The sequence below is a fragment of the Dasypus novemcinctus genome, chromosome 11 (assembly GCF_030445035.2).
Source record: "Dasypus novemcinctus isolate mDasNov1 chromosome 11, mDasNov1.1.hap2, whole genome shotgun sequence".
Taxonomy (NCBI): domain Eukaryota; kingdom Metazoa; phylum Chordata; class Mammalia; order Cingulata; family Dasypodidae; genus Dasypus; species Dasypus novemcinctus.
In genome coordinates this window covers 6,059,132-6,084,504 of record NC_080683.1, presented here as the reverse complement: position 1 = coordinate 6,084,504, position 25,373 = coordinate 6,059,132, and the positions used below count along the sequence as shown (strand labels likewise).

Below are 25,373 nucleotides of genomic sequence, written 5' to 3'. Positions count from 1 at the left end.
TAGGGTTGTTATAGTTTTATTTCTTATATTTAGTTTTTTTATCCATTTTGAGTTAATTTTCATTCTTTTTGCACATGGCTATCCAGTTCTCTTAGGACCATTTGTTGAAGAGACTATTCTTTCCCCATCGAGTGGGCTTAGCACTCCTGTCAAAAGTCAGTTGATCATAGATGTGTGGGTATATTTCTGAACCCTCAGTTCTATTCCATTGTTCTACTTTTCTGTCCTTGTGCTAATACCATGCTGGGTTTTTTTGTTTTTTTGTTTTAGAGAAATTGTGGGTTTACAGAACAATCATGCATAAAATACAGGATTCTCATTCAACACCCCACCACCAGCATCTTACATTGGGTAGAGCCTTTGTTGCAATTGATGATAGCAATTTTTAAGATTTATTTATTTACTTCTCCCCCCGCCACATCATTTTGTGCTCGCTGTCTGCTTTCTATGTCTATTTGCTGTGTGTTCTTCTGTCCGCTTGTTGTTGTTTTTTTTTAATGAACTATTAATACCTATTTTCCCCCTCTTGCTCCCCTACTCCGCTGTTTTTGCTGTCTGTGTCCATTTGCTGTGTGATCTTCTGTATCTGTTTCTCTTTTTGTCTTCTCTTCTCATCTTTCTCCTGTAGGATTCACCGGGATTTGATTCTAGGGACCTCTAATGTGAAGAGAAGTTCCCTGTCAATTGCGCCACCTCAGTTCCTGGTCCCTGCTGTGCTTCTCCTTCACTCTCCCCTTCATCTCTCTTTTGTTGTATCATCATCTTGCTGCGTGACTCACTTGTGTGGGGACTTGGCTCGCCACACAGACACTTGGCTCACCATGCGGGCACTCACTAACTGCGCAGGCATTTCTTAGCCACGTGGGCACCAGGTTCACCATGCAGGCACTCACATGGGCACTCGGCTTGTCACATGGGGACTTGCATGGGAACTCAGTCACTGTGTGGGCACTTGGCTCACCGCATAGGCAGTCAACTCACCACGTGGACACTGGCTCGCCGCGTAGGCACACTTTCTCTTCTTTTTCACCAGGAGGCCCCAGGGATCGAACCATGGTCCTCCCATATGATAGACGGAGTCCTTCTCACTTGAACCACATCCGCTTCCCTGTGTCTGCTTGTTTTAGACAGCACCGGAAACCGATCCTGGGACCTTCCAGATTGGGAGAGAGGTGCTCAATCTCTTGCACCACCTCCACTCCCTGGTCTGCTGCATCTCTTATTGTCTCTCCTCTGTGTCTCTTTTTGTTGCATCAGCTTGCTGTACCAGTTCTATGCATAGGCCAGCACTCTGCACAGGCCAGCACTCCATGTGGGCCAGCATTCGACACGGGCCAGCTCTCCATGTGGACCTCTTCTCTGCTTGGGCCAGCTTGCTGCGCAGGTCTTTACTAGGAGGCCCTGGGAATCAAACTCTAGACCTCCTATATGATAGACGGAAGCTTAATTGCTTGAGCCGCATCCACTTCCCACCATGCTGTTTTGATTACTGTACTTCATAATAAGGGTTTTTTTTTAAAGTGGGAGTGTGAGTCCTCCAGAATTATTCTTTGGGTTTTGGCTATTTGGGGCCACTTATCCTTTCATATGAATTTGATGATTAACTTTCCCATTTCTGCAAAGAAAGGCTGCTGGAATCTTGATTGGGAATGCACTGAATGTGTAAATTGCTAGATAGTATTGACGTTTTAACAGTATTAGGGTTTCAAATCCATGAGCATGGAATGTATTTCCATTTATTTAGGTTTTCTTTAATTTCTTTCAGTAATGATGTGTAAAATTCTGCATACAAATCTGTTGTCCTTGGTTAAATGTATTCCTGGATATTTTATTCTTTTAGTTATTATTGTAAATGAACTTGTTTTGATTTACTTTTTGGATTGCTTTTTTTCCCCAAAGATTTATTTTATTTATTTCTCTCTCCTTCCCCCCACCCCCACCAATTGTCTGCTCTCTGTCCATTTGCTGTGTGTTCTTCTGTGTCCACTTGTATTCTTGACAGCGGCACTGGCAAACTGCGTCTCGTTTTTGTTGTGTCATCTTGCTGCATCAGCTCTCCATGTGTGCAGCACCACTCCTGGGCAGGTTGCACTTTTTTCGCACGGGGCAGCTTTCCTTATGGGATGCACTCCTTGAGTGTGGGGCTCCCCTACATGGGGGACACTCCTGCCTGGCATGGCACTCCTTGCGCACATCAGCACTGCATGTGGGCCAGCTCCACACAGGTCAAGACGCCCTGGGTTTGAACCCTGGACCTCCCATGTGGTAGGCAGACGCTCTATCAGGTAAGCCAAATCCGCTTCCCTAGGTTGCTTTTTGCTGATTTATAGAAACTGCACTGATTTTTGCATGTTGCTCTTGTACCCCACTATTTTGTTAAGTTCACTTATTAGCTCTAGTAGCTTTCTGGTGGATAATTCGGGATTTTCTGTATATAGGATTATGTCATCTGCAAATAGGTATAGTTTTACTTTGTCCTTTCCAAATTAGATGCCTTTTACTTCTTTTTCTTCCCTGCTCTGATTAGAACTTCCAGTACAGTGTTGAATAGCAATGGTGAAAGCAGGCATCCTTGTCTTATTCATGGTCTTATGGGGAGCGCTTTCAGTCTTTCATCGTTAACTATGTTGCTGGCTAAGGGTTTTTCATATATGCCCTTTATCATGTTGAGAAAGTTCCCTTCTCTTCCTTGGTTTTTTTTTTGGTTGTTTTTTTTTTTTTTTTTTTTTGAGTATTTCTATCAAGAAAGGGTGCTGAATTTCATCAAATTCCTTTTCTATGTCAATTGAAAGCATCATGTGTTGTTTTCTTTCATACTGTTAATGTGGCACATTACAGTGATTATTATTGCATTCTAGGGATTAATCCCACTTGGTCATGCTGTATCATCCTTTTAATATGCTGTTGGATTCAACATTCTAGTATTTTGTTGAAAATTTTTGTTCCTACATTCACAAGGGTTGTTGTTACTGGTTTGTAATATACTTTTTTGTGATTTTGTAACCTGGTTTTGATATTAGTATGATACTGGCCTCATAGAATGGGTTTGGAAGTGTTCCCCCCTCTTCAATTATTTTGAAGCGTTTGAGAAGGATTTGGTATTGATTATTCTTTGAATGTTTGGTAAAATCTACCAGTGAAGCTATCTGGTCCTGGACTTTTCTTTGTTGGGAGGTTTTTGATGCCTGATTTAATCTCTTGCTTGTTATGGATCTGTTGAAGTCTTCTATTTCTTCTTGATTCAATATAGGTAATTTGTGTGTTTCTAGAAATTTATCTCTTTCATCAAAGTTACCTAATTTGTTGTTATACAGTTATTCATAGTATCCTCTTTAAAATCCTTTTTATTCCTGCAGGGTTGTCTGTGTGAACAAAAATTTTTAGACTTAGGATTTGGAAGTATATGGAATCAGCTAAACTAAGGACCTAGCAACCTCTGGATTCTGAATCTCAAGAAGAGGGAAGGGCTTTAATTAAAAGGGCCTTAGTACAGTTAAACACTGACCAAATTGGAAAAAAAAATAGTGTCTTCTTTTTTTTTTGATTTTGAGAAGGAAAAATGGTTTATTGATGGCCAGCCAGACTCGCTTCCTGTTGCAAATCCAAGCCCCGAACAAGACTTTTGAGTTTCTTTTATAGAGAGTGAAGGTTAAATGGTCCTTTTTTTTCAGTTCTCAATAGGCTTGAATTAGCATGTATATCTTCCAAATCTTAGGTAAGCTTTTAGCATGGACCGCAGGCATTCTAGATAAGCTTTTAGCATATTTGGTTTGCATTTCCCTTGAATACTTAAAGTTTATAGACCTTGCATTGTTAAACTGTTTCCTGGGACTGGAGTCCTTGCCATGGTCACCAAGGGCAGAACTGCAGCCTTTTATCATCCCACACCCACAAGGTACAGATACTTTAGGTTATCTTTTAAGAGACAGAGAGCCTCCCACATCATTTCCCCCCTTTGCCAAAGTTTAACTTGCTAAGCTTTGGCATAATTATTGTTGGAGCTATGAGGTAGATGACTGTTCGTTGTTTTGATTAATTATTTATTAATCTTTAGTGTAGCATCCAGGACTTTGTTTTTAGAAGTTTAGAAGTTTTTATTCTGGACAGCAGAATCCTGGGGTGGGGGCCCCCCTGCAGTCATCTTGGGGCCACCGGCGCTCACATGGATTTCCAGTCAGGGTCCAGATCCATCTATTAATTTTGTTTTACCCTTAAATAAAGAGTTTACACCTTTAATCTAAAAGGAGTGCTGAAGGGAGATGATCTCTTTTCTGTAACTGCTTCCTGCTGGCCATGGGCTGTAGTCATTGCCTAATAAGGTATAAACCTCTTATTTTAACTGGAGGAAGATGGATCTGGCATTCTGTATGAAGTTGGATGAAGTTTTCATATGGTTAATAAGATGTTCACTCTTCTTCCATGTTCAGATTTCTTTTTTGTTCCCAGAATCTTTCTCTTCAGACCTTCCATTGCCCTCGATTTTTGTCGGGAAGACTGGTGGAGCCCACATCTTTTCTGGACTAAATTTAATCCAGTGGTGCCCAGATTTGGGGTTCACCCGAGTCCTCCCGGCTTCCTCAGGGAATTGGAAGGGGCAGCAAAATGCTTCCATCTCTGGCCTTCATTTGCAATCCTGGGAGAGCCTCCAAAAATGTTGTAGAATTTGAGAGAGGTTCAATTATTTGCGTATAGAGAGACCAGGACTCAGGAATGATTTTGAGAAGGAAAAATGGTTTATTGACGGCCGGCCGGACTCAGGAGCTTCCTGTTGCAAACCTGAGCCAATAGTGTCTTCTTAAAATCCCTTTTTTTTTCTTCCAGATTTTAAAATTTGTATCCTTTCTTTTTCTTTGGCAGTCTAGCTAAGTTTTGTCAGTTTTATTGGTCTTGTCAAAGACTCAACATTTGGTTTCATTGATTCTCTCTATTGTTTTTCTATTCTCTGTTTCATTTTCCTTGAGTCTAATTTTTATTATTTCCTTCCTTCTGCTCACTTTGGGTTTAATTTGCTCTCCTTTTTCTAGTTCTTCCAGTTATGAGGTTAGGTTTCCAATTTGAGGTCTTCCTTTTTAAATGTAAGCATTTAGATTTATAAATTTCCCTCAGCACACTGCCTTTGCAACATCCCATACGTTTTGGTATGTTGTGTTTTCGTTTTCATTCATCTCAAAATATTTCCTAACTTTTACCCTTGTACTTTCTTCTTTGATCCACTAGTTAATTTAAGAGTGTATAGTTTGATTTCTACATTATGTGAAATTTCTAGTTTTCCCTCCTTTATTAATTTCTACCTTCATTCCATTGTAGTTGGAGAATACACTTTGTATGATTTCGGTGTTTTTCAATTTTTTGAGACTTGTTTTGCGACCAAGCATATGGTCTGTCCTAGAGAGTAATTCGTATGTACTTGAGAAGATGATGTATTTTACTCTTGTTGGACAAAATGTTCTATATATGTCTGTAGGTCTAATTGGTTTATAGTACTGTTTAAATCCTTTGTTTCCTTATTGATCTTCTGTGTGGATGTTCTATCTTTTATTTAAAGTGATATGTTGAAGTCTATAGAACTGTCTCTTTCTCCCTTCAAATCTGTCATGGTTTCCTTCATATATCTTGGGGCTCCGTGATTAGATGCTTATATATTTATAATTATTATTATATCTTCTTGATGAATTTACCCTTTATCCATATATAGTGTCCTTCTTTGTATACAATCAATGTATAGTAAAATTTATGAATTTACAAAACAAGCATGCATATCATCATACAAGGCTCCCATACATCTCCCCACCACCAGACACCTTATATTGTTGCAAAATATTTCTTACAAACTGTGAAAGACCATTGTTAAAATAGTATTAACTATATAGCCCATATCTTTCTTATATTTCGTGTACTTTACTCCCAACCCACCTGATTATTAACACTTTGTTATTAGTATTTTATATTTGTTATTGTTCATGAGAAAACGTTCTCATATTTGTCCTATTAACCACAGTCCATCATCCACCATAAGTTACATTAGTTGTAATTTTCCCATGTATCACCATATTCTTAGCATTTTCTAAAAGAAGAGCATTCTTACATTTATGCTTTTAACCACAATCTTCATTAACCATTGAAAACTACATGTTATATATTCCCTAGATTATTCTCTAGTTTTCATTTATTTTAGATTTATTTTATTTATCCCCACCGTCCCACCTCCCCACCCCCACCCCCCCATTGTTTTGCGCTCGCTGTCTGTTTTCTGTGTGTTCTTCTGTGTCTGCTTGTCTTCTCTTTAGGTGGCACTGGGAACCGATCCAGGGACCTTCTGGAATGAGAGAGAGGCACTTAATCGCTTGTGCCACCTCAGCTTCCTGGTCTGCTGCATCTCTTACTGTCTCTCCTCTGTGTCTCTTTTTTTGTTGTGTCATCTTGTTGCGCCAGCTCTCTGCACAGGCCAGCACTCCGCGTGGACCATTACTCCACATGGGCCAGCTCATCTTCACCAGGAGGCCCCAGGGAACCCTAGATCTCCTGTGGTAGACAGGAGCCCAATTGCTTGAGCCACATCCACTTCCTAGTTTTCTTTCAGTTGATATTTACTTTCAGCCGCAATCACATTTATAAATTAGCAGTGTTAGTTATACTATTATAATGTGTTACTTTCAACTCTATTCATTTCTACACTTTTACAACTATTAATGATGCTACATACATTAAGCATCATCTCCCATTCTTAACTCACCTTCTATTTCCTAGTAACTTATACTCTAGAATTTTACTTTATGAGTTTACTCTTTGTATTTAATTCATATTAATGTGAGACCAGATATTGTTTGTTCTTTTGTTTCTTGCTTATTTCACTTAACATAATATCTTTAGGTTCATCCGTGTTGTCATATACATCACAATTTCCTTTCTTCTTATAGGCGAGTAGTATTCCAGTGTGTGTGTATATACCACATTAAGTTTATCCATTCATCGGTTGATGGACCCTTGGGCTGGTTCCATATTTTAGCAATTGTGAGTAATGCTGCCATGAACATTGATGTGCAAAAGTCAGTTCGTGTCCTTGCTTTCAGTTCTTCTGAATAAATTCGTAGTGACAGGATTACTGGATTATACAACAGTTCTCTATTCAGCTTCTTGAGGTACTGCCAAACTGTCTTGCACAGAGGCTGCACTGTTCTACATTCCCACCAGTAGGGAAGGAGTGTTCCATTTTCTCCACATCCTTTCCAGCACTTGTAGTTTTGTTTTGTTTTTTAATAATGGCCATTCTATGAGGTTCCAAAATGGTTTTGCTTTGTAGTTTTGATCTGCATTTCCCTAATATCTAATGATGTTGAGCACTTTTTCATTTGATTTTTGGCCATTTGTATTTCCTCTGGAAAATGTCTGTTCAAGTCTTTTGCTCATATTTTAATGGGATTGTTTATCTTTTTATTATTTAGTTGTATGATCTCTCTATATAATGTACATATCAAACCCTTCTTGGATATGTGGTTTCCAAATATTTTCTCCCATTGAGTAGCTTGCCTTTTTACTTTCTTGACAAAATCTTTTGAGGAGCACAAGTGTTTAAATTTTGAGAAGGTCCCATTTATCAATTTTTTTCTTTCATTTATTATAGTTTGGATGTAAGGTTAAAGAAACTACTGCCCAACCCCAATATCTTGAAGATGTTTCCCTATATTTTCTTCTAGGAGTTTTATGGTTGTAGATTTTATATTTAGGTTCTTGATCCATTTTGAGTTAATTTTTGTATAAGTTGTAAAACTGGTGTCCTCTTTCTTTGTTTTGGATATGGCTATCCAGTTCTTTCAGCACCATTTGTTGAATAGACTGGTCTGCCCCAGCTCGGTGGGCTTGACAACCTTGTCAAAAATCACTTGACCATAGACATGAGGGTCTATTTCTTGAGGTCTCAGTTTGGTTCCATTGGTCAATCTGTTTATCTTTATGCCAGTACCATGCTGTTTTTACCACTGTAGCTAAGGAATATCCTTTAGTGTCAGGAAGTGAGAGTTCTCCAACCTCATTTTTCCTTTTTAAGACATTTTTGGCTATTCAGGGCCCCTTGCTCTTCCAAATAAATTTGGTAATTGGCTTTTCCATTTCTGCGGAAAAAAAGGGCTGTTGGGATTTTTATTGGGATTATGTTTATTCTTTAAATCAGTTTTGTAGAATTCACATTTTAATGATACTTAGTTTTCTAGTCCATGAACACAGAATGTCCTTCCATTTGTTCAGGTCTTCTTTAGTTTCTTCTAGCAATGCTTTGTAGTTTTCTGAAAACAAGTCCTTTATGTCCTTGGTTAAGTTTATTTCTAAGTATTTTCTCTTTTACTTACTATTATAAATGGATGTTTTTTTCTGATTTCCTCTTCAGATTGCCCATCAGTTGTGTTTAGAAATGCCACTGACTTTTGCATATTAAACTTGTATTCCACCACTTTGCTGAACTTGTCTATTAGTTCTATTAATAATAGCTTTTTTGTGGCTTTTTCAGGATTTTCTAGATATAGGATCATATCATCTGCAAACAATGAAAGTTTTACTTCTGCCTTTCCTTTTTGGGTGCCTCTTATTTCTTTTTCTTGCCTAATTTCTCTAGCTATAACCTCCAGCACAATATTGAATAGTGGTGGTGACAATTGGCATCCTTGTCTTGTTCCCGATCTCAGCAGGAAAGCTTTCAGTCTTTCATCATTGAGTACAGTGCTAACTGTGAGTTTTTCATGTATGTACTTTACCACGTTGAGAAAGCTTCCTTCTATTCCTATTTTTTGCAGTGTTTTTATCAGGAAAGGATGTTGTATTTTGTCAGATACCTTTTCTTCATCATTCGATAGGATCATGTGATTTTTCTTCTTCAATTAATTAATTTGGTTTATTACACTAATTGATTTTCTTTTGTTGAAAAATCCTTGCTTACTTGGGGATAAAACCCAAGGATAAAACCCATTTGATCATGGTGTGATCAGTTTTACATCATCTTTTAATGTGCTCTTGGGTGATCAGAGGAAGTGTTTTGTATGATTTCAATCTTCTAAAATTTGTTGAGACCTGACTTGTGACCCAACATATGGCCTATCCTGGAGAAGGATCCATGAGTGTTTGAAAAGAATGTATATCCTGCTGTTTTGGGGTGCAGTGCTCTGTAGATGTCTGTTAGGTCTATTTCATTTATCATGTTATTCAAGCTATCTGTTTCTTTATCCTCTGTCCTGATGTTCTATCCAATGAAGAGAATAGTATATTGAAGTCTCCAACTTTTATTATTGAGATGTCTGTTTCTCCCTTTTTCTTGCCAGTGTGTATCTCAGTTGTCTTGGGGCATCTAGGTTAGGTGCATAAATATTCGGTATAGTTACATCTTCTTGGTGAACTGCCCCTTTTATTAATACATAAAGATCTTCTTCATCCTTTATAACAGTTTTGCACTTAAAATGTATTTTGTGCAATATTAATATTGCTACTCTGGATCTTTCTAGGTTACTATTTGTGCGGAATACCCTTTTTTCCAAACTTTCACTTTCAATCTGTTGTATCCTTATGTCTGAGGTGAGTCTCTTGTAGACAACATATAGATGGCTCATGTTTTTTTATCCATTCTATCATCTATGTCTTTTGATTGGGTAGTTCAAGCCATTAACATTCAGTGTTATTACTGTAAAGGTATTACTTTGTCCATTTTATCTTTTGATTTTCCATTGTCATGTCTCACTATTGTCTGTCTTTTTACCCTTAAATTTACCCTTCATTTCTACATTCTTGTCCAAGTCTCTCATCCTTTTCCTTTCTCCCTTTCAGGCTCCCACACTCCCTTTAGTGTCTCTTATACATCTGTACATCTGGTTTTTTGATAACATAACTCTCTCAGTTTTTGTTGTCTGTGGAGACTTGAAATTCACACACCCTCCCCCTTTATTTTATTTTATTTTTTTTTAAGATTTATTTTTTATTTATTTCTCTCCCCTTCTCTCCCCCCCGCCCCAAGTTGTCTGCTCTCCATGTCCATTCGCTGTGTATTCTTCTGTGACCACTTCTGTCCTTATCAGCAGCACCGGGAATCTGTGTTTCTTTTTGTTGCATCATCTTGTTGTGTCAGCTCTCCATGTGTGCAGCGTCACTCCTGGGCAGGCTGCACTTTCTTTCTCGCTGGGCGGCTCTCTCTACGGGGCGCACTCCTTGTGCATGGGGCTCCTCTACGCATGGGGCTCCTCTACACAGGGGACACCCCTGCATGGCACGGCACTCCTTGTGCGCATCAGCACTGCATGGGCCAGCTCCACGTGGGTCAAGGAGGCCTGGGGATTGAGCCACGGACCTCCCATGTCGTAGGTGGATGCCCTAACCACTGGGCCAAGTCCGCTTCCCTCCCCCCTTTTTTTTAAGCTTTTAGCACCCCGTATTGCCAGGTGGACTCCCGTCCAAGTACTAACCAGGCCCAACCCTGCTTAGCTTCCGAGATTAGACGTGATTGGGTGCATTCAGGGTGGTATGGCCATAGACTCACCCTCATTTTTGAAGGACATTTTTGCCAAATACGGAATTAATGGCTGGTAATTTTTCTCTTGCAGTATCTTAGATACATCATACCACTTTGTTCTTCCTCCATGGTTTCTGATAAGAGGTTGGCACTTATTAACGAGGTTCCTTTGTATGTGATGCTTTACTTTTCTCTTGATGCTTTCAGAATCCTCTCTTTATCTCTTCTATTTGTCATTCTGAAAAGTAGGTATCTCAGAGTGGGTCTATTTGGATTTATTCTGTTAGGAGTACATTGTATTTCTTGTATATTTGTATTTGTTTTTCATAAGGGTCGGGAAGTTTTTGGTCATTATTTCCTCAGGGCTTTTTTTACCCCTTCTCCCTTCTCTTCTTTTGAGACACCAGTATGTTTGCAAGTTTCATATTATCATTCAGTTCCCTGAGACCCTGTTCTATTCTTACCATTCTTTTCTCTTTCTATTCTCCTGTCTTTTCAAGGTCAGATGTTCCGTCCTCAATATCACTAATTCTGTCTTCTTTCAATTCAAGTCTGCTTTTATGCGCCTCTAATGTATTTTTTTAAATTTATTTCTCTCCTCTTCCCCTGCATTGTCTGCTGTCTGTGTCCATTCGCTGTGTGTTATTCTGCGTCTGCTTGCATTATCAGGCGGCACCAGGAAACTGCATCAGCTCTCTGTGTGTGTGGCGCCACTCCTGGGCAGGCTGTGCTTTTTTTCACACAGGGCACTTCTCCTTGCAGGACGCACTCCTACGCGGGGGCGCCTCTGTGTGGCATGGCACTCCTTGCACGCAGCAGCACTGTGCATGGGCCAGCTCACCACACGGGTCAGGAGGCCCTGAGTATTGAACCCTGGACTTCCTATATGGTAGGCAGACGCTCTGTCATTTGAGCCACGTCCGCTTTCCTCTAATGTGTTTTTAATCTCATCCTTGGTGTCTTTCATTCCCATAAGGTCTGTTACTTTTCTTGGCAATCAGGCATATGTATAGAATCCCATACAACATCCCTCCACCAACACACTATATTGTTGTGGAACGTTTTTTACAGATTATGAGATAATATTATCAGACTATTACCACTAACTACGGTCTGTAGTGTGCATTTGTTATACTTTTTCTGTATCCCCCTATTATTAACACAGTATATCTTTGACGTTGATGCAAGAATATTGAAGTATTGCTGTTCTATAGTGTATAGATTTAATTAATTGTATTTTTCCCATGCTTCTCCATATTCTTTCCACCTTCAATAGTTATGTACATTTATTCTAGTTCATAGAAGGACATTCTTGTATGTGTACTATTAACCACCTCTGGATTCTCTTTGTTATTCAGTCCCTAGATTATTCTCTAGCTTTCTTTTCACCTCTGGGTTCACCATGCTACCATCACCATCATCTATTACCAAATCATTAATATTAACCGAAATAGAAATTCTGTATGGTTTAAGCATTAATTCCCCTTTCCCTACCCCCACCCCAGCCCCTGGTAACCTATATTCTAGTCAATCGGAATCTATGAATTTGGATATTCTAATTACTTCATGTAAGCTAGATCGTACAATATTTGTTCTTTTGTGCCTAGTTTATTTCATTCAACACAGTGTCCTCAAGGTTCATCCACGTTGCCATATGTATCAGAACTTCATTCCTTTTTACAGCTAAATAATATTCCATTGTATGTGTATACCACATTTTATTTATGCATTCATCAGTTGATGGACTTCGGTTGCTTTCATCTTTTGGCGATTGTGAATAATACCATTATGCATATTAGTGTGCAAATATCTGTTTGAGTCCCTTTTTTCAGTTCTTTTGGGTATATACCTAGAAGTGGGATTGTTGGGTCATATGGTAATTATATACTTAGCTTTCTGAGGAACCACAACAGCATCTTGCACAGCATCAGACATTATATCTTAGAATATACTTTTTGTCCTTTTCTTTCTTTTTTCTCCCTCAGAGACCCCCATAATGCATATGTATTGATTCACTTGGTGGTGCTACTTAGGCTCTGTTCACTTTTCTTCATCCTTTCTTCTTACCACTCCTCAGACTGAGTAATTTCAATGATCTTGTCTTTAAATTCACTATTTCTCTCCTCTGTTATCTGCAATCTGCTGTTGAACTCCACCAGGGAAATTTTAGTTTCTATTACTGTGGTCCTCACCTCTGTTTGGTTCATTCCCCTCCCCCCAAGATGGCTCCCTCATCTGTCTGCTCGTTGTTTCCACTCATTGTCTGCTTGCTGTTTCTGCTCGTTGCATCTGTCTTCTTTTGGAAGCACCAGGAACCAAATCCGGTTCCTCACATGTACGAGGTGGGTACCCAACTGCTTGAGCCACCTCTGCTCCCGTTTGGTTCATTTTTATGATTTCTGTCACCTTTTCAAAATTCTTTTTTTTTTTGTTCATTTATAATTTTTCCAGTTTCTTTTAGTTCTTTGTGTTTTCCTTTAGCTCTTTGAGCATATTTCATTCAATTTTTAAAAGTCTTTGTCTAGTAAGTCCAAAGTCTATTATCTTCATCGTTGATGGTTTCTAATGCTTGTTTAATCATGGTCCTTTGCATGGGCCATTATTTCCTATTTCTTTATATGCCTTGTGGTCTTTGTTGTGATACTTGACATTACTATTTTTATGTGTTATCTCTGGAATTTAGTCACTGATGTGTCTGTTCTTTAAGCTTGTATCCAGCTAGCTTTATGACCAAGATTTCATTGAATGCCAGGAGCTAATCAAAGGATAAAAAAAAGAGTAATTTGCCAGTCTTTGCAGATTAGCCTGTCCAAGTGCTATCCTTTTAAAAGAGTTTAGCCTACCTAACAATGAGCCTAAAGAACAGCCTAAGGTAAAAGTGTAGGGTTCTCCCCTGCCTTTTCTGAGCATGTGTCTTTTTCTGGGTACACAAACATGAGGAATTCCCACATTAACACAAGTCCAATGATCCTTTTCCCATTATCATTCTTCCTGGTCCTGGTTGCTATACTGTATGTCCCAAAGTCGGCAATCCTTTGCTCCAGACAGCTGAAATTTGAATGTTCTGTAGCGTTGTAGCTGCCCGTTAGGCATCCTCTGTGCTCTAGGTAAGTTCTGGGACAGTAGCCCTGTGATAAATGGTCTATTTCAGTCCTTCATGCTGCTACCAGAGAGACTGCCATATACTATGCACCCTGTGTGCACAGCAGTTACTCTGTTCCCTCCAGAACTGAGACCACACGGGGAGCACAGGCCAGCTCTGCACTGAGCCAGGGAGGGGATGGGGTAGGAGCCAGCAAGGAGGCAACAAGGTTTTCCTGCCATTTTTAAGTTGTCCTTTCTCTTGTTTCAGTGCTCATCTACTTATTGCAAACTGAGTATAGGGTGGTCTTGGGGAGCAGGTATGATTCTTTATCTTACCTCCCTAGGCCTTAGAGTACCAGAAACTTTATCTGGTTCCTTTTGTAGAATTTCAAAGGTTTTACTCTTCAAATAAATGTAATAGGGCAAGTTGGTGGATCTAAGCTTCAGAATTTTACTTTAAATCTCATTGGCTCCTGTAGGTTCTAAAGCAGAGAAGTGGTATTTGACAGAGTTATCATGGCAGTTGTGGATTCAGGCAAGTGGTTGCAGGAGTGGACATTCTGGAATGGAGAAATGTGAGAAAGCTCAAAGTTTGTGCGAAGACTTGCTACTTGAGTTTAGTCGTTATGGAGGGAAAATCTGACAGTCTTCTCTTAACGGAGCACATTTGGATTTGGCATCTGTAAGGAAAGCTATTATTACTTGTTATTGTTTTGTTTTTGAATGTTAATGTTGAATTGTCCCTTGGTAACACACATACAGCTAAGATATAGAAAACTAGATAGTTGAAATAGGTAATGCAGTGAAAGAATAGAGAAAGATAGAGGATAGGGAAGTGGATGTGGCTCAAGTGATAGGGCCTCCACCTACTGTATGGCAGAACCCGGATTCAGTCCCTGGGGCCTCCAGGTGAAAAAGAAGAAAAGAAGGCATGCCCGTGCAGTGAGCCAGTGCCCACGCAAGTGAGTCACGCAGCAAGATGACGATGCAACAAAGAGAGATGAAGGGGAGAGTCAAGGTGAAGTGCAGTAGAAACCAGGAACTGAGGTGGCACAGCTGACAAGAGCCTCTCTCCACTTCAGAGGTCCCCAGGATTGAATCCCAGTGAATCCTAGAGGAGAAAAAGTGAAAAAGTGAAGACAAAAGAATAGATATAGAAAATCACACAGCGAATGGACACAGCAAAAACAGCGGGGCATGGGGAAGGGACGGGGAGAGGAGGAGAAATAAATCTTTTTTTAAAAAAAGAGGGTAAATTGCATGCCTTTCTCTGAAGATGATAGGGAGAATAGAGTGGGGAAGGAATAAAGTACTCGTGGCAAGATGTAACAGGGATAAACTGTACTCATATGTCCCAGTCTTATCCACCTTCCTTCTTAAAGGGGAATTCTGGGCTTGAAATTAAACCCTGGCTGTCATTCTCAGTTCTGAAGAATACTGCCTGAACAAATTGTTTTCCTTACAGTCAAGGAAGAGTCATATCATCGTACCCCAAACTTTATTAACAGCAGTATCAAAAGAATAAAGAGACAAGAAGAAATACCGGAACCTGAAGCGCAAGCTCAAGTTCCTCATCTATCGCCCGCCTTGTCCATGACACAGGAGCACGAATGTTTCCAGGAGGAACTGAGGAAGGCGCAGAGGAAATTGCTGAAGGTGTCCCGGGACAAGAGTTTCCTCCTAGACCGACTTCTGCAGTACGAGAATGTGGATGAAGACTCTTCTGACTCAGATGCCACTGCATCTTCGGATAACAGTGAGACAGAGGGGACACCCAAGTTATCATCAGATACGCCAGCTCCCAAGAGGAAGAGAAGCCCTCCGCTGGGGGGTGCCCCCTCCCCCTCCAGCCTCTCCCTGCCTCCTTCAACAGGGTTTCCCCTTCAGGCCTCTGGGGCCCCGTCCCCATACCTGAGCTCACTGGCTTCTCCCACCTACCCCCCATTCCCTTCTGACTACCTGGCCTTGCAGCTGCCCGAGCCCAGCCCCCTGAGGCCCAAGAGGGAGAAACGGCCCCGCCTGCCCCGGAAACTCAAGATGTTCAGCGACACCGGCAGCGGGGACGATGCCTTGGATGGGGATGATGACCTGGTGATCGACATCCCAGAGTGACCACCACCTGCCCCCCCCATCCCCCAGCCCTATTCCCACACACACGCACACAACCCAGCTTCCTCAGAGGCATTTATTGACACCCAGTTGCCATGCTGTGGCCACTGACACAATCAGAAAAGCCGTAAACATGCACAGATGTCCCCCGAGAAGGTGGGCCCCTCACCTGGGACAGCAGGCCCTGTCCCACATCCCAGCCCCAGCCGGGGGACAGTTATTAAGGGAGTGCCAGGAAGCATCTGCTCCCCACCTTGGGGAGACAAGAGACCCTGCAGTGGCACCCCTTTAAGAGGGCAGCTGTACAGGGCTAGTTTTCTTAATGAAGACTGTATTAAAGAGGTGGTTCTTTAAAAAAAAAAAAAAAAAAAGAATAAAGAAATGTCTGTGAACTGGTTTAAACTTTAGAGTAAGGTATCAAATAAATCAAATGTAAAAATATGTCATTACAAGAACAGTGACTTCTATCAAAATAAAATGGAACAGGTTTTTCTGATTTTGTGGTCATCAACAGAGAATAAGACTTGGAATCAGAGAAGATATTGATGGAAGGTTTTTTTGCCCTTGAAAAGTAGCTTTTGTAAGCAGAAAGTACCATTTAGAAATTTATTTAGTTTTCAAAGTGTTTGGATATTTTTAAAGTACACATTCTAAACCTAGTTCTTTTACATGTTTATCAGTCTTATTATTGCTCTGTTTATAAGTATAGGAGATTTATTAGTCACTTTTTAAGGGCCCTTTGGATAGTATCTTGATTTACTTATAAATTCAGTTAATTAAACACCTTTAGATGTTTAAGATTACACTTGTAGATTTAATATTTTGGTTGCTTTTTAAAGAACTTCAGTTGTGTTTTAAACAACTCTGTGAAGTTCTTCAACAAAAAAGTTCTGTGGATCGCTTTTTTTTAAAATTTTTTTATTTATTTCTCTCCCCTTCCCCCCCTTCCACCCCCCAGTTGTCTGCTCTCTGTGTCCATTCGCTGTGTGTTCTTCTGTGACCACTTCTATCCTTATCAGCGGCACCAGGAATCTGTGTTTCTTTTTGTTGCATCATCTTGTTGTGTCATCTTTCTGTGTGTGCGGCGCCATTCCTGGGCAGGCTGCACTTTCCTTAGCACTGGGCGGCTCTCTTTACGGGGCGCACTCTTTGTGCATGGGTCTCCCCTATGCAGGGGACGCCCCTGCGTGGCACGGCACTCCTTGCGCGCATCAGCACTGTGCGTGGGCCAGCTCCACCCAGGTCAAGGAGGCCCGGGGTTTGAACCGCGGACCTCCCATGTGGTAGACGGACGCCCTATCCATTGGGCCAAGTCTGCCTCCCCTCATATTTTAAACTTACAAATAAAATGAGTCTTAGGTTCTTTAAATATTCTAATATTGCATATAAAGTTAATATTTTCAACTTAAAATCACAAGTCAGAAGTACATTATTCAATTATACTTTTAAAATTGAGGTTATAAGACGGTCATAGTCCTTTAAATATTACGAAATTACAAAATATGCCTCATTTCCCTAACAGAAAAATGTTTACTGTATGATTTTGATTCTCTTAAACATTTCTATATTTCTTTCTAAGTGTTCTTAGGATTGAAAGATGCTTAGCCACTAAAGAAAATTATCCTTTCAGTTAAATGAGCCAGGACTCTGAGCGTGTGCCACTCAGACACAATGACTCAACTCACTGTTATTCTGTGAAGACTATAACTTCAGAAGGCAGCTGGTTATGGAATTTGCATGGGGTGGGAATGGGTATTTCATGAGCCAGTCTGCAGTATCTTCCATTCCTGGATAATTTTGTGCTTCAACCTGAAGGTTACTTCCTTCATGAAGTCTTTCCAGCTCCTCCCCATAGGTTTGCTGTTCTTGCTGTGTGTTCCAAGTGCAGTTTGTACTTCCAGGGTCATGGTATTTGTCATGCTTCCTTGGTAATGCTTGTTCAGTTATTTCTTCCTATATCTTCTGTGCTCGACTTTGCACTCTGTGTAGTTAGGTACCGTTCTTTCTTGCTTACCAATGAATCTCTAGTGCCCATTGCATAGCAGATGCTAATAAAATAAGTGTTGCAGTTTTGTTGTTGTTGTTGTTGTTGTTTTGTTTGTTTGTTTTTGAGGAACCAGGCCCAGGGATTGAACCTAGGACCTCGTATGTGAGAAGCTGGTGCTCAACCACGGAGCCACATCAGTTCCCCTGAGTTGTTTTTTTCATTTGTTTTGCTTTTTTTTTTTTTTTTTAGGAGGCACTGGAAACTGAACCCCGGACCTCCCACATGGCTCAACCACTTGAGCCACAACTGCTCCCCAAGTGTTGCAGTTATTGATCTGACCATTAGAGCAGCCACACAAATGCAGTGCAAGTAGGCCCCTTCAGGTTGTCAGGAGCAGATGTGTTTTTCAGATCCCTCAGCTGAGTGAGGAAGAACGTGACAGTGTCAGGGCAGCTGCCCAGGTGGGCTCTGCAGAGCTGCGACCTTGTGTCACACTGCTCAGGCAGGCTTAGCTCTTGGTGAGTTGAATCACAGGAGGAAAGCAGTATAGCTCAGCAAGCCTGGTCTCCCACACCTATGACTCAGCCCAGTCTGCCTTTTTGATCTCTTCTCAGCCTTCTGGCTTCTGCTTACTACTCCTGTTTTTTGTTTTTCTTCTTTTATGGACCATTCACCTGTCTTTGACTCCATCTGTGTGTCTCATCCTTCCCAAGAGAGTGATCCAATTGGTTTTGACTAGTTACAATCTAATGCAGTATGCCCTTTGGGCAGAGTCGACAGGCCACGTCATCAGCTTCTGGCCATTTTGAACTGTTACTGATTTCTTACTCCTTTAGTTGTGCTCAGGATGGTGGGATCATGTGCTACAAAAGTAGCCTGCAAGCTTAGCTTAAGTAGCACCTGTCAGCCTCACTGAGGTCCTCTGTATGCAATGAAAAGATACTTATTCACACGAGCAAGTGTAGCATATTCCTGTGTGATCAAAGCAGGCTATGAGACAATATTTATGGTAGGAAACCATGTGATGGGGAAGAAACATGTGTCTATCTGTATGTTTAAAAGGATAACATTTCTTATACACTTACTATTTACCAGGCTTTTGTTTCTAAGCATTTTGCACATATTGCCTCATTTTATTCTTTTATGATCCTTTGAGGAACTGTGTTATTACCTCCATTCTATAGGTGATGAAAAACTGTGGTTCTTTGAGATTTAAGTGATTTGGCCAAACAAATTTTGCCCAGTTAAATATGCTCAGATGCTCAAAGATTTGAATCTAGGACATCTAGTTTCAATACTCACCCTCCTGATGCTCTGCCCCTTGAAAGGATGTCCACCAAAATGTTCACAGGAGTTATCTTTGGGTTAATACATGAGTTACCAAGTCTTCTGCATTGAATATACATTCATTTTATTAGAAAAATTTTCCATATAAATATAAATGAAATCAGATTAGACATTGTCAGGCCTAGATAACATTAGACTCAACCTGTTCTGAAGCTTTGTGCAACCCAGCTGATATCATACAACGGGTACTCTTCAATGACAAGAACTTAATGTCTTACGGTTTGGAAGGCTAGAAGTCCAAAATCAAGGTATCAGCAAGCACCTGCTTGCTTCTGAAGTTAGTAGGGTTCTGATGATGGCTGTCCTCATCATGTGGTCATCTATTTCGCCTCCTTGACTTCTGCTTTTGACAGATTAAAACCCAATGTGAAGATTGAAAAGTGAAGAATTTTCTCGTATGTCTGTTTTTTGTTTATTATTATTATGGAAATAATGAAAATGCTCTAATGGTGATTGAAGTGATGAATGCACAACTATGATTATACCGAATACCACTGATTGTACACTTTGGATGAATTGTATGTTTTATTAATATGTATCAATAAAATTGATTTGTTTGGGAAGCGGCCATGGCTCAATCAGTTGGGCTCCTGTCTACCATATGGGAGGCAGGTTGGTGTCCCGGAGCCTCCTTGTGAAGGCAGGCCGCCCGCACACTGTGGGGAGCCAGCCAGCCTGCAAGCACTGTGGAGCGCCACCCGGCCTGCAGGCACTGCGGAGCGCCGACTCAGCAAAGTGACGCAACAAAAAAGGGAGACAAGCAAAGACACAGCGAAATGGACACAGAGAGCAGACAGCAAGCAAGCTGCAAGGGGGGAGGGGAAATTTTTTTAAAAATTGATATGTTTAAGGGAAGCGGATATGGTGATTGAGCTCCCACCTACCACACCAGGAGGTCCAGGTTTGGTTCCTGGCACCTCCTAAAGAGGATTAGCAAGACAGCAAGCTGACGCAACAAGATGATGCAACAAGAGACTCACAGAGGAAAACATAATGAGAGACGCAATGAAGCAGGGAGCAGAGGTAGCTCAAGCGAATGGGTGTCTCCTGAAAAAAGAAGACCAACAAACAAACAGAATACAGCAAATGCAAACAAGGGGGTGGGGAGAAATAAATAACTTAAACCCTTGAAAAAAATTGATTGTTTTTTTTTAAAGAATGGATACCACTGAAGAATGGTAACTTTGAAAAGAAGAGTTTTCATATTCTGTCAGTAAGTATGATGCTTTTAACTGGTTTAAACTGCTTGGGTTAAATTTACTGAAGAGAAAAATCACCATTTGATTTTCTTTTATCTTTTCCCACCGTTAAAGTGACAGATTCCTTCTCACTAATAGAAATCAACTTGGTGGAATCAGTTGTGACATAGATATAAACGACAAAGAAGAAAAAACCCAACATGAGGGAGCCCATGTGGCTCACTGGTTGAGCACCCGCTTCCCACACACAAGGTCCCGGGTTTAATCCCCAGTATGATTCGTTCTGGCCACACCTAAACCAATAAAATGATTTTCAAAAAGCCCTTTTACAAATGGGTTCATACCCACACAAAAAGGAATTAAGACTTGAACATGTCTTTTGTGGCATACATGATTCATTCTCCAACACCAGCTTAACAATTATAGCATATTGACCCAATTTCAGAAACAGATAAAATCTGTAGTGCTAAAAACATTAGCAGCCACATTTAAAAGGTTAAAGTATTCCTCCCCGTTTTTTGTTTGTTTGTTTTAAAGCTTATTATAGTCAAAATCCTCGTATAGTGGCACCTCAGAGAGCCTGGGGGATCAGGCTTTCTCCCAGGGCCTGTTGCTGGGCCTGGGCAACGTCCTTCCCTAGCCCAGGGCTGCAGAGGCTTGAGACAGCCAGCCATGGACAGTGTCTATAACCACAGCAGCCAAAAGGCAGCACCACTGTGTGTGACTTTCAGAGCTGTTTTTTCTGGCTAATTCAATGGGAGAGTTAAAACTGTTGACTGACAAGGAACAAAAAAAAAAAGTTTCATCTGAAACTGCTGTCAGATGCTAATCTATTTCCCATTTCTTCTACACATCCTCCATATAGCAAAACCAAGAGTGTTAATTGCAAAAATATAGAATATCAGGAAACAGAAACAATAGGAGAAAGTTATGTACTTAAATTCAGCTGCATCTTCTTCAAGGATGACAAAAATGAGTACCTTCTGTCTTGAGACAAATGTAATCAGTGATGATAATTGAGAATGTGTGGCTAAAGGCCATTTCCTTTCCACCACTGTTTCACATCTGGGAAATGCCCATTTCACAAAACCGTTTTCAGCATATAAACTATAAATTGTTTGCAACCTGATCATTTGCCTGTGACATAGACGTAGCTAAAAAACGTAAAGCTTGTTCTCTGTGACTTCCTCATTTATATTCTAATATCACATTCCTCTGCCACTCCTTTGGCTGTTACCACCTGTTGCTTTGCTACATAAATGCATCATCTTGGAAATTTCTTCAGTTAGTGATGTTTTCTTAGACTTCCCTTGTGACAATGTGAAGTTCTTTTATGAATCCCAAAAAGAAAAAAGATTGTTTCTCAGCTAAACTATTCCTGAATGTATGAGACATCTTTTGATTGAACTCTTTCAGTGAGGCGTGACTCAGATTGAGTCTCTGCCCTCCACTGGATCTGATATAAATGGAGACCCAGAAAGAGAAACACAGAAAAAGGGAGAGCTACCTTTTTATGACCCAGCCACATAAGAGGGAGGACTCCAGGTTCTCCTACAGGTGCAGAAAGGCAGAGAAACCTCGAAAGAATGAGAGAAGAGGCCCAGAAAGAGAAAGCCTTATGCCTGATTGCCCACAGCTGAACTCCAGGAGACGGTAGATTCTGGAGGGGAGGCAGAGACCTTGGCAGAGATCGCCTGCCATCTTAATTCACTACTTGGCACTCCAGGACCAACAGTAGCTGACTTGGGTGCAAAAATATTTCTGATGGTGCCTTGATTTGGACATTTCACGGCTCAGAATTGTAAACTTTTACCCTAATAAATTTCCGATATTAAAGCCAACCCTTTACTGGTACTTTGTATCAGCAGCCCTTTGGCAAACCAAGACATCCCTGGATCTTGCTGCCCTCCCTCAAGTTCTTAGTATACTATCTTCCATAAAATAAAAATATCACAGAAGTTTTAATTTAATTCATCTTCATTAAAGAAAAGTTTTTGAATATCCATATCCTTGCCATAGTATCAAGGATCATATTTGCCTTCCTAGTGGCACTTCAAGAATTCAGAGCTGCTTCTCAATTATATCTCTATTAATCTATCTTATTTCAGTCTATTATGAATTTATTGTAACCCTTCTTAGTACCATTCGTATTTTCAGATAATGTGGGAAACGCCACAGTGAACTTCAATTTAAAATCTTTATCTTCTTATCCCAATTTCAATACCTTTCATTCCCTGTCCCTGCAAAAAAAAAAATGCTTGTGTTCTGTATTTTATATATTATACCAACAAGGAGAATCCATAGGTGTCTCAAACTGTCTATAACGAGACAGTTATCCAAGAGTAGAACATTTTAAAAGTTTGTGAATACTTGGGATTGGTTTAAGATTTCTTTTGTCAGCCTTTTTTTTTTTTTTTTTTAGCTCATAAAGATTTAACTCTGGAGTGGAAAAGAAGTAAAAGCATAGAATGACTGTATGGTATTTTCATCTTTACATTTTGACTCAGCCTGAGTAATTGTGAACAGAAGGTGGAGTCTGGGGTGTCACAGAATTTATTAGGAAAACAATATGATTTTTTTTTGGATCTAGAACTTTAATCACAAAATATATTATCATTTAGTAGCAGACCTTTAAAATGTGAATAATATATTAGGAATATTTTTCAGTCATTTCAACATTATAATTAAAACAGGGAAATTATGGGGGAATTAAAAAATATTTTTACACTGTTAATCAAAATAGCGTATGCACATGCATTTAACAACAACAATAATACCAAAAGGTCTATAGTGGGAAACAACCAAAATATGTGTTATTAATCAGCTGAATGGCAGGTCTCCTGAACTGTGTTTCTGATTTTTACATTATTTCGAACTATAAACTGACAAACTCCAACCTCTTGGAAGCAAATAGTTTTCCTTTTTAACCTCCTGAATAACAACTGAAAGGAGGTAAAGGTTTTTAACCTCGGGAATATTGCATGGTTTAATGTAAATGTTAAGGTGAGAAAATGTATTCAAATTTATATAAATTGCTATAAATCAAGAAGGACCATGATAACACTATTTTTTTTAAAGAGGCTTTATTTAGATGGCATTCTCTGAATTTTCATTATTTAATTTTTACAGAATTTAAAATATAAAGATTGCAAAATGTTTTGCAACTTTCAAGTTTCTGCAAATATAGCAGTAATTCAGATCAATTTAATTCAGACCCTAGCTACCTGGAATTAAGCCATACTCCACAGACTGAAGGCAGTCCTCTACAAGATTGTCTTTTATAGGGAAACGGACTTGGCCCAGTGGTTAGGGCGTCCGTCTACCACATGGGAGGTCCGCGGTTCAAACCCCGGGCCTCCTTGACCCGTGTGGAGCTGGTCCATGTGCAGTGCTGATGCGCACAAGGAGTGCCGTGCCACTCAGGGGTGTCCCCCGCGTAGGGGAGCCCCACGCGCAAGGAGTGCGCCCCATAACGAGAACGGCCAAGCGCGAAGGAGAGTGCAGCCTGCCCAGGAATGGCGCCGCCCACACTTCCCATACCGCTGACGACAACAGAAGCGGACAAAGAAACAAGACACAGCAAATAGACACCAAGAACAGACAACCAAGGGAGGGGGGGATATTAAATAAATAAATCTTTAAAAAAAAAAAAAGATTGTCCTTTATGCATCATTTGCAAGTTCGGGGGCCACCTGCCTTTTGACCAACTGGCTACAAATTCAAGGGTTCCCACAGCCCCTTGTTATAGATTAGTGATATTGACCAGACTCAGACTTTGAATATAGTTTCAATTGAGAGCTTTATTAGCCGTGCAGCAACTGTCTCATCCTACGCAGAGGAGAGAGCAGCCCCGAGTCTCAGGGAAGAGGTGTTTTTATAGCCTTTTAGGAGGGGGAGGGGGTTTACGAGCAAGCAAGCAGGCACAGAAGCGGAACACTGCGTTTAGCTGAATATAGCATATCTATTTTTTTATTCTAAAAGCCCCATGTTCTTTATTGGCACTTTTCTTGTGGGCAGTCCTGAGTTATTTATTGGCACTCTCCTTGGAGGCTGCCTTAAGTTATTTAGTGGCACTCTCCTTGGAGGCTGCCTTAAGTCATATATCTGTCTGAAGGCACTTGCAATTCCCACCTCCCCGTGTAGTTCTATTCCTTGTTTTCCCAATGTGGCCTTACCCTTACACCCTTGGGATCGATATTTTGCTAGAACACCTCAGAACTCACTGAAAGCAATATACTTACTATTGTAGTTTTATTGTATTAAAAGATACAAAAAAGAATCCAAAAGGAGAGACACATAGGGCAAGATCTGGAAGAGTCTCTAACCTCAAACTTCTTTGTTCTCTTCACTTGGAGACAGAATGCATCACCCTCTCAGTACAGATGTAGAAATATTAATATTATCTATCAGTCATTGAACCCATTGGCGTGTCAAATGTCCCGAGTTTATATGGAGTTTTTTTAATGTAGGCACGATTGGTAAGAATAAGTGTCAACATGGTTGAACTCATTCTTCTGACCCTTGCTTACATTATTGGTCTTTCTTGGCCAGTGTCCACCCTAAGACTGTAGGTTTGGCTGACCCCACCCTGTCACCTAGTAATTATCAGATGTGGTTCTGGGTCTACTGAGAATAACAAAAGGTACTCCTATCATGGGAAATTCCCCAGGAACTGGGGACAGAGACCAACCAAGTTTTTCTCATGCTACAAAAATCATATGAATATGAATTATCAGTAATAATGGACATATATGGCTATATGCACCTCTAGATTTATCTTAAATATAGGTAAAAATAGGCACAAATTTTTTTCTGTATATTTGAAAATGTTCAAAATTGAAAGTAGGGGGAAAATAGGTGTAAATACTGTGTGCCAATCGTATTCAAGATCTTGTGCTGGAAACTGAAGTACAATGATAATGAAGGGTGCCACTTTCCATAAGACAAATGATATATTTTTAAATACTACTCTGTCTCTATTTTTACTTGACATAACATTTTTAGTTCCTTTGTCACAGCACTATAATATGTAAGAATCATCATGTCTTCTAGTAGAGTAGATGCAAAAATCTTACTCTGATAATTTAATGGGAAATGTGGCTCAGTAATAAAATTTCAAAAAAGCCTTTGTTCACATAACATGAACATATATTTTTGAGTGAGA

At 40.2% G+C, this 25,373-nt stretch overlaps 1 protein-coding gene and 2 pseudogenes across 1 annotated transcript in view; 2 read left to right on the top strand and 1 right to left on the bottom strand.

Annotated features, from left to right (window-relative positions):
- The window catches only part of NUDT3 (nudix hydrolase 3), a 179,640-nt gene that overhangs the window by 100,758 nt on the left and 53,509 nt on the right, over positions 1-25,373 (top strand). The gene's annotated exons all lie outside the window — the stretch shown is intronic.
- LOC139439970 (INO80 complex subunit E pseudogene) lies at positions 9,464-19,576 on the top strand (annotated as a pseudogene).
- LOC111762053 (5S ribosomal RNA) lies at positions 10,388-10,506 on the bottom strand (annotated as a pseudogene).